At 40.9% G+C, this 10,337-nt stretch overlaps 1 pseudogene; it reads right to left on the bottom strand.

Moving 5' to 3' along the window:
* Positions 1 to 1,942: 1,942 nt before the first annotated feature.
* On the bottom strand, positions 1,943 to 4,145 carry LOC116685060 (G protein-regulated inducer of neurite outgrowth 3-like; annotated as a pseudogene).
* Positions 4,146 to 10,337: the final 6,192 nt, after the last annotated feature.

The raw sequence follows: 10,337 nt of genomic DNA on the forward strand, positions 1-10,337 counted from the left end.
ATTATTGTGGAAATTGTGTACTCAGGTATTGTTATCATATTAGACACTGTGATGAACTTATGCATAATTTAATGAAACAAAATCATATCAGATGTTGAATGAAGGAAAAATGTACTGTTGCTTGGCATCCAGGTGGGGGCGATACCCTGTTGGCAAGACATTACATTTACAAGAGAAACCGGTGCAGGAAGGCCAGAAAGCCACGTGCTCACTCAAAATGGAGGGGAACAAAGGAATTCCCACAGGAAACCAAACCCCAACACACGCACACACAACCCACACAGTAATGTAACAGGAAGTCCCGCCCACCCAGCCAATAGAAATACAGTTGCTATGGCGATATGACCCGCCTTGTGACGCTTTTTACCAATAGGACTCCCTTAAAGGCGGCTTTATAAACCGTTGCGGCCACTGTTACGACCTTTGTTGTGAACCTCTGAGCTAGTCATGTTCCATAGAGACCCGTGCACGTAATTATTGTCCGGAATGCATTGCTCTGTTTTTATTAATAAATCGTTTTGGTAACTTAATCAAAGCTAGAGTGATTCCTTAGCTACTTGAGTCCCGACGTTTGGACCCTCCAAGTGGAATTCGCAACAACCCGCAAATGAAGTTTTGATTGCATTGAATGACGGAAATTTGAGTGTGTGTCTTCTCTTGCACGCACTTATTCCAAATGATCTGCCCAAAATCATATTTTTGATACAGACTTACTTCACAAGCATGCCCAAATAGTACATCTTGATCTTACAAATATCCCGAAGACTGGGTCTCTGCTGTCCTTCACTGACTATAAACTGTTTTACAGAAATGCACTAAGTGTTTTCTCTGGCTGACTGAACCTTGTCCTTGTAGATATTCTGTTCACACAGAACTAAGCAATGCTAACTGTTGGATTCATTTAAATACTTGCATTGATTATAACATATTTGCTTCTAGGCCCACATGCAGACTTGGGATGTTAATCTCTTCTGTCTCAAAAGGAAAGAGTTGGGAGCTACTAGCCTCTGAACAACCTCATGCCCCCGTAAGGGATCCGAAACTGTTCCTGACCTTTACTCTCAGCTGAAGTCTGACACTCACCTGTGATTGCGTTGATGTTTTCTGCTGTTTTTACATCCCCTGAGATGTGCACTTGGCTCAGACGCAATGAAGTGCTATCTCATTTTGAGCTATTGATGTGTTTGATTTATGTTTTTTTTTTTATTCAGGTTTAATTTTTAGTTTTTTTTAAGTTTATTTTTTTTAATAAACTTAAAAAGAGCTTAAATAAGTTAAGGGATGCTATAGGTCAAAAATGAAGAATATGTAAATCTTAATTTTTTTTTTTGTTGTTTTAATAGAAAAAAAACAACAAAGAAAATAGAGATTAACAGTGCATGTGCATACAGTCCTTTTTTTTTGCACAACAGTACAACTCACTGTAATCACACTCACAAAAAATAAATGTGCATGAAAAGAAAACGCAGCAATCTTAAAAATATAGGGCCCCAAAACACCTCAAAAACATTAACATAAATGCAGCAAATGCAATGAGTTGGTTTAACACACTTGCACAAATGTTCTGACAGTAAAAATATGTTTACCCCGTGGATCAGTGCCTTTTACTGTGAAGGTCTGGACTGCCATTGTAACTAACAAACATGCGTTTCACTATTATTGCCTCTGTTATTTAAAAACGGTTAGAAGTTTTCTCTCTTTTTGTAATATCTATTCTAGAAAATAAGTCTTGGGTTGTTCATTTTATAGTACTATTTGCTACCTTCTTTGATCACCAACATCACACATAGTTTGACTCTTTATGCTACACATTCCAGTACACTTACTTACGTACTTACAGGGATCATTGTCTCATTAATGCTTTCACTTGGCTTGTAATCATGATGAGGGGGGGGGGACCAACATTTTGCCCTCTAGGAAAAGGGAGGAGTTTGACATATGCTACCTCTGTGCTGTGCTACTCGACGGAGGAGGGAGGTCGACGCATGCAGCAGTTGGGCCGTCTGACATTTTGCAGCATTGACCTGAAAATGTTCTGCTGCCTCCTTTTGTTCTTCTTGCCATGTCCCGGAGAGTCGACACCAGAGACTGATTTTCGGAAAGAGGTCTGGACAATCAGTTTCCTCTCTTGCTCCTTGATCTTGCATTGCAAGTGGCTCTGAATGGCAAAACCAAGGGATTCTGGGTCCACAGAAGCACCGTAGACCTCCCAAGTCATCCCTTGTTCATCCCAGACGACATCATGGACCCCCTTTTCTTTCTGCTTCTGGTCGTCGTCTTTATCCTTTCTCTCCGGTTCTATCTTCTGTTTGCCTGACTTTTTCTCTTTCTTCGGGGCTTTACCCCCTCCTTTAGCCTTTTGTTTTGGACTTTCAGCCTTTTTTTCAGTTACAGCTGGCTTTGATGTGGTGTTTGTTGCTGTTGTTGTTGGCAGGGCCTTGCTGGCCCCGCTTGTAACAGTAACCTTAGACAGCGCAGCATTTTTACTGTCAACACATCCAGACTTGGTAGCACCCGCTGTCTTTGGGGCTGTTACTGATTTGAGAGAGGGAGCTTCAGCAGGGGCTGTTTTGGCTGAAGATTTCTGGACTCCGGTTTTAACCTGGAAGTCGCCTGTCTTTTCTGCCTCCTTGGGGTTGCTGTGTTCAATGTTGATTTGATAAACTGGCTGGGTGTTGCACAGAGTTGACCCGGTTCTTTAGGCTTTGCTCCGAGCCTTTTGTCTTGCTGCTGGGACAATGTTTCTGAGTGGAAACTACACCAGCATTTTGGTTTGGGCACATCTCCGCCTCAACAGTGAGTCTCTCTGACCTCGTATCAGTAGAGGCGGATGTAGAACTCATGCTCATCTGATGTAGTGCCACACCCCTGTCCTCCTGGTAGACTACCGCCAGGCTCAGCGTGGCCTCCCTGGGGACTGCACCATCGCCGGCCTGTGAGGCACGGCGAAAGGCAGCAGGCTCGGACTTGTGGCCACAGCCTTACTGCCATTGCTTCGCTACCGCCTGAACCTCCATATCATGACAACCCCGCCTGACTGGATGACGGAGATAAGGTCATCGTTGAAGCCTCCTGAAAAGCTTACAGTGCTGCGGCCCTTCATGGACAGCTGTGTTAGTCTTGCTGGCTTCCACAGACACCTGCCCATCTGCCGGCATGTTTTGTGTAGCCTGGGGCAGAGTGGAGGGATCCTTCTGTGAAGACACTGGCTGATGTTTATCTGAGGAGACTGTAGGTTTCTTAACTGGTGGGAATCCTTCTCTGGAAGCGTTGAACATGAAATCTTATTCGTAGACTCAGCCTGTGCATCTTTGCTCATTGACGGAGGTGTAGTGCCGCTAAGAGTAGCAGTTTCCTTGCTTTGATTAGGTTTGGGAGTCTCCTGCAGACTTACAGAGCTTTGTGAGCATCTACGATTATGATCAGGCTCTTGATATTTCTGTGGTTCAGCTGTGTCCTTGTTTTTGGGAGATAAAATAATCCCTTTATTATCCTGTTGTGGTTCAGATGTAGTAGCCTTTTTTTCACAGGCATTAAGATTTTTATTATTGGAGAAACATTTTATTACTGTCCTCTCGTGCTGCGGCTGAGGATGTCAGCTTTGCACACTTCTCCTCTGCTGCACTTGGCCCCTTCATTCTGCAGGCATTGGTCTGCATGTCGACCTTTGTCGCTGAAAGAGCAGACAACTTATCGGCCTTACAGATATCCTTTTCATTAGCCGGCTTAACATTTTCACATTAGCGTTAGAATCCTCTGGTCACCTCCTGCAACACCCACACTTTGGCCTGTCAGAGACTGGTCTTGTATCAGTTGGTTTCCACCTGTCACAAGCTAGACTTTATCTGGTTATCATTAGTTGGTAGTGGTTTGTCTGACACAGTGCTGTTACCTGGTTCACCCCCCTTGGAAGCTGTTTTTTGGTGGTGTTAGCGGGAGAATTAGTCAGATGAGTTTCCTGTTTGTGGTCGGGAGATGTGTGGGTGGTTTTTGAACTGACTTGAGAGAGTTTGAGGTTGGGCTCTTTAGTCCAGTTGGCATTAGGCTCCTTATTGCCCAGTGTGTCCACCACAGCCAGCTGAGGCACCATCTGGACGGTCACTGTTCTTTTTGGGTTAGTTCCCATGCCGGATTTACTTTTCCAGTCCTTAATATTGTCGTAATCCAAAGATGGAACAGATGTGCAAAATCATCACTTTGTGTGATTCCCTAAAAGAAGAAAACAGAAATAGACTTAGTTTTTTTTTTTTTTAATGATTGAGCTTCACTTTTTACTAACTGGACAAAAAAATATCAGACCAGACTTACATAGGCCTCGCAGTCCAGACCAAGATGAGCATTTTAGTAAATTAGCCATTCCAGTTTGTTTCTTTGAACTGTCATTTACATTATTTTACATAATCAGTGTTACAATAAAGGCAAAGCACCAGAACAGTCAATGACCCGTATTTGCCCAATTCAACTACTGTTTTTGAATTAAGATTAATGTGACCCGAGCCCACAGATCTAATTAACCACAGCATAAAATTATAATACCAACACTGTCCAAATCATAATGAGTGAAATGCAAATAACAAGCTATGTTTCTTTAAACAGTGATGTTGATTGGTGACAGTTACTGTAAGTGTTACTTAAACCATAATCCCTAAAGAGCATCAGAAATGCTGTGTCACACTAAAGAAAGGAAAGTTTGCAAACTTGCAAGAAAGTAAGCAAAGTGCAGAAATAAGACTTTGACCTAATGTAGGCTAAACGTGCTTACAGATAAGGACATGATGTTTCGGATTAAAAACTGTATATGTTCCACATTCAGTGGACATTCACCGGAACCAATAGTCGTGTCTGGTTTGAGAAAAAATTAGTTTATGTGTTCCCAACGATTCTCAAGTTGAACTCCCTTTTTCCGTCAAGCTACGTTTACGTGTCCTAAGTGTCAAAGCATCGGAGCCAATTCTGCAAGTAATGTGCCAGTACTCAGCAGATGTCTGAGATATCTGATCATTTGGTGTCAGTCAGAAAATGAATTGCACTGTGAGTGAGACTTTATCATACAAAACAGCAGCCACAGGCTTCATCAAAAGAGGAAGAACATCCGATTGATAATCAGTGGACCACAGGGAGCATTTCCATTTCACTGACATTACTGATGAGAATTCATTCTGCATAATGTGCACACATGTCACTGAAAAAAATGGTTATACTCATGCTATTCCCCTTTTTCACAACAATAAGCATCTCTAGAACAAACATAATCGATTTTGTTTTTTACAGATCAGGTATCGTCTACATACATTACTCAAGGATGTAGAAGAATTTGTCTCTTAATGCACTTGTTAATCTGAAAGAGTCGCTGCTAAGTGTGACTTGAATAAAATAGAATAGTAGGTTACTGTTTTGGGTCATGGACTGGTGTAGCCCATTGTTTTGTGCTATTCCACTACGCATCTCGTCTGTTCTCCAAGTGCAACTGTTTATGGAAGCACAATCCTATTTGTAATACATTCAACAATTAAAAATTGCCTACAGCAGTTTAGAGAGACAGACAGTGTTCCAGAATGTGAATTCATGCACAACGTTACATACATTAAAGTATGCACACGACCTATTCGGGCCAATTATGATATATGTCATGGATCCTACATTTGCAGCTCTGTCCCACCCCGATATCTAGAGCCACTGAGATTTGTTTATTTGATATGACCTTGCGGACAAATTCAACATCTGACACGAAGGAAAACCACAGTCTAATGAGAAGAAGAGGGTGGCTTACCTTGAGAGACGCTTTATGTCCGTTTCTTGGGGTCCGCACGCGTCCGTATCAGTGAGATGAGGCTAAACCTAGAAATGAATGTAGCAAACCACTCCTATATGTGACCACACCAGACACGCCTTCCGCCAGAATATAGGTCTTTAATTCGCATTGATCCGCCACAGCGAAGTGCAAAATGTAAGCCCCCTGACTGACTGACTGACTGACTAACTGACTGACTGACCGACCGTCGCGCAATGAGTCACTGCGGTCCGACTGATGGATGCTGCCTCACTGAGCTCTTTAATAGCTTTGCCTCATGTTTTGAAAAAGTGGACCGTTCACAATGGACCTCTCATGGTGTGTGTGGTGTGTGTGTATATAGTCATCCCAGACTGAACTGGCTCAGCGCAGGCAACGTGGAGCAACCATAAATGAATGGATGAAATGGGGGATAAGGTGAGAATGGAGGCAGCGCTGTATAAGCCGTAGGCATCCATAGGAGTCACTTACATTTGAAATTGAATAAGTAGATAATAGCAGCATCATGTGCGTGCTGAGGCACAGTTTAAATTCCAGGAGTTATATTCCATTTATTTTAGTGCATCTGTTTGCATCATTTATATATGGATATATAGAATAGCGTGTGTGTTGTGTGCTTTATACTATGTGTCTGTTTGAAGGGGTGCATTAAGGAATATCAGGTTATGTATCTGAGTAGAATCAGGTAGCCTATTTATTTATATATATATATTACTTATATACCTTCAGATTACAAACTGCACTTTGAAAATGAAGACATTTTATATAGGTCGGCTAAATAAATCAATTTTTAATCAGGACATTTATTGTAAGTAAGCGGAGTACCCTGATTAGATGCAGCTATTTTAGTTCAGCTGACTTTCATGTGATATGCCCATCTGATCCAAAGATTTTGGAATTATTCCGGATGGCAGAACAGCTGCTACAAAAAAAACGTTTATGAGGAGAAAAAAGGGTTGAACAAAGTCATTACCAGAAATTGAATATTGTAGTGGAGTAGAAATATGCATTTCCTTCTGCTTTACCACAGCAAAGAAAATGCGTTTTAAATAAAAATATTGTGATGCATGTCTGGACTGGTAGCTCCAAACTGGCACAGCATTTCAACTCATAGCATATTATCATATCATAAAATATAATTCGAGGGACATCTCTCTCTACCATACAGATGTGTGTTAGAACAATTGGTTCTCTTCAGGTGTGCACTGTGTCTTGGTCATGTGTTTGATTGAGACTTTCCTGAAAAGAAAAAACACCCAAACCTGCTCATTGCTATTCTCCACCCTGCCATTCTCCACCTGCCATTCTCCACCTGTCCACCAGACTCTCATCCACCCCCGCTCACCTGTTGTGTCTTGCCCTACAGCATGTTAACCGCTCATTTCCTCTCATTCCCCTGTCATATTGTCAGAGTTTTCTTTGTTGGTTCTTGTTGGTAGCACTCCAGCCTCTACCCTGTAACATCTACCACCATGATAAATGATCTTTCCCCTGTGAAATCAGGCAAACCACATGTGATCAATTTCATAGATATGTTGGTAAATTTGTTTTGTCCTTTAATTTGCGCATTGTATACTTGTTATCTATTGTTGTTACTATAATGTTTTGTTTTTGTTAACTGCTTAGGGGTGCAGATGTAAATTAGAATTTATTTTTGCTAACTCCGGCATTACATCTTGCATTTTTTATACTGATGTTCATAATGTGCCCTGTCCCTTCTCGAATATATGATTGAATAATACAAATTGGAATCTAACCACGGACTGATGATTCTCTCCTTAACCCCTTTAGATAAGTTTGGACTATTTGAACAGGCCTCCTGGTTTTGACCCCTGTCAATATGATACATTAAGCTTGTTACCTCAATTTGAAATTAAATTCATTCATGTCTACTTAATTGTCTGCATGTGGATCCTTTTTCTTGACAGTGCCCTAAAACCATAGTGACATCAGAAAACAATAATTGTCATTTTTGTGAAAGACTTATGCATTTTGGAAGGTTCTTACAAATGTCCATCCTGCCAGAGGGACAATGGATCAGTTAAGGCTTGTGGGTTGTTTGGGTACCATCAAACAAACTGTTTCGTCATTCATTTTGCAGGATTGGTAAAAAATATTGTACTTACTTGTACCCTGGGAGACTGTCCTTTGGTTTTTTTGTTTTTCCTTAGAATGTGGTGGTTTGATCGTCTGTCAATCATATCATCCCTGGCCCACCCTGAAACACCCAAGACATGCCCCTGTATGTGTACAAGAGAGTAAACAGCAAAGCATTCAAAGTCTCTTTTAAATCACAACTTTGATTATTTTCCACATACCCCGGATAGACTCTAAAGTGGTTAGGCTACTTTGGGATTCAGTTTTCAAATAGGTCTGAGAAAAGAGCTCATCTTGGAATGCAGTAATTGTAAGGGATCTCCTGCCTTAAAAGCCCAGAGGGACTGATTAGGTGAGAAGGTAGACCATGACTTAATTACAGTGTACCACTGTGAGCGGATTCATTGCTGACATGCCAGACTTGGCTTTGGGATAAGGGTGTATGTGCAACCTGTCTGGATGGTTTGTTGCAACAGTGGCTACAATTATGTACACAGTAAGTGCAAAACTCTATATCGATGGTATCTGTGTGTAATAATGGAGCCAATCATTGTTGCAGTTTTAAAATTGACTGATCATTTAAACTAACACGGTCCTATTGTGGATATGGCACCATCTTGTGGTTAAATTGGAAAGGCAGCTAATTGGCCATGAGTTTGAAACCACCTAATCTACAGACTATATCATTTCTAGAGCTATATCTTGATCTGCTATCTAGCAAATGATTAAAATACACATTATCTTAACAAGAGGTTTTCTGTATCCTCTGTAGCTGTGACGCCATTTGAAGCACGGTCCATGCAGTGCAGACAGCAGTAATGTACATTTGGACAGTAGATGGCGTTTGAAAACAGAGACTGAAAGAATGGCGTGTGCTGTATTCACAGACTTCCTGTACATTAGCAGCTTCAAATCTTCAACCCAAGTTTCTCGGAGTGTGTCCCGCTATTCTGCGAGAAATTGCTAAACATAAGCTCCCCAGAAAGTTTAAATAATGCAAAAGTAATGGTTGAATATATATATGTACATGCCATCCAAAAATCTTCACTTTCCTGGGTGCGTGTTGCTACATGCGTGTCAGCGACTGTGTCTGGTCAGAAACTGAACGCATCAGTGCCAGACTGTGTCAAGAGAACGTTGCTACTAACCTTAACTACTTACCCACACCGCTGAGTGAAATACGTTCATATCTTTGTCTCTGTAGACTCTGACAGTAGGGGAGAGTAACTTCCTCTTCTTTCTCATCATTGTATAATATTATGTACAGCGATGCTTCGGACGCAACCTAATTTAGGGTGATTTTTTGCTAACGTTGGCTAACAGTTCGGCGAATACAATGACAACCTGTTGTCTGAACCGTCTGGTCTGAACCTGTCATCTAGCTAGCTAGTTAGTGAGCTTAGTTTGTTTATTAAAAATTGAGGTAACTACGACCATATTGCTAACATGAGGACAGACGGCTTGCTAAGCGCTACTAAACTCTCCGAATTGAATGGTCATGTCTGTCTGAAGTTAACGTTAGCTAGGCATTACACCGCTAATGCTACCGCTATCTAACGCTAGCACAATGCCTATTGTTTTAAATGTTCGCCAGCCGTCCCGTTACGGACGTCAGCTAGCCGTTTCTTTCACACTTGACATGATCTGGTCTTATTGTAGTTTATATGTTTGTACTTTAAAGGTGGCGTACCGTCAGCAGATCATCTCATATGGAATTTAGCTCATTTTGAAAAGCAGAATGTTGTCAACAACTCCGAAACAGTGGGCCATTGTCATTATGACATAGACACTACCAATAACGCTATATCGTGTTTCTGTCTCTCTCATAATAATTACATGGTGGTATCATTAGAGTGGTGGAAAGTAAGAAGCTAATTTACTAAAATACAGTTTGTGGTGGATGTACTTTACTTGAGTGACGTTATTTACATTGTATGCTACTTTTGTGTACTTCTACTCTGCCTGATATCAGATTTGTCAACTCGCTGGAGTGGGGCAGATTCAAATGTCGGGATTAAAGAGGTCTTGGCCCAGGCCACTTCTACTCCCAGCTACATTTTAAAGATAAATTCGTTGTTATAAGTTACTTTGCAGATTAATATTTGTCAAACAAAACATAGGCCAATGATCAGCTTGTTAAGTGTGATACCTTCAAAATGTCTATCTGTAGATCACATTTAGAGCTGTAACAATTAGACATTATCAATTAGTTAAGTTACAGAACGTTTATTGGCAACTGGTTAATATAATTAATATTGTTTAGGTATTTTTGATTTTTTGATTGATTGATTGATATCTTTATTTCGAACATGCAAGAGAAAGTATATACAAATAAAAAAAAAATAATAAAAAGCAATAATAAAACAAGTTTAAAAACATTGGAGAGAAACCAACAAATACCCTTCTTTCCTGTGTTACATACCTCTATCACATGTGCGAAAAGGAGTAG

Source organism: Etheostoma spectabile, unplaced genomic scaffold (genome assembly GCF_008692095.1).
Source record: "Etheostoma spectabile isolate EspeVRDwgs_2016 unplaced genomic scaffold, UIUC_Espe_1.0 scaffold00569489, whole genome shotgun sequence".
In the NCBI taxonomy this organism is placed as follows: Eukaryota; Metazoa; Chordata; class Actinopteri; order Perciformes; family Percidae; genus Etheostoma; species Etheostoma spectabile.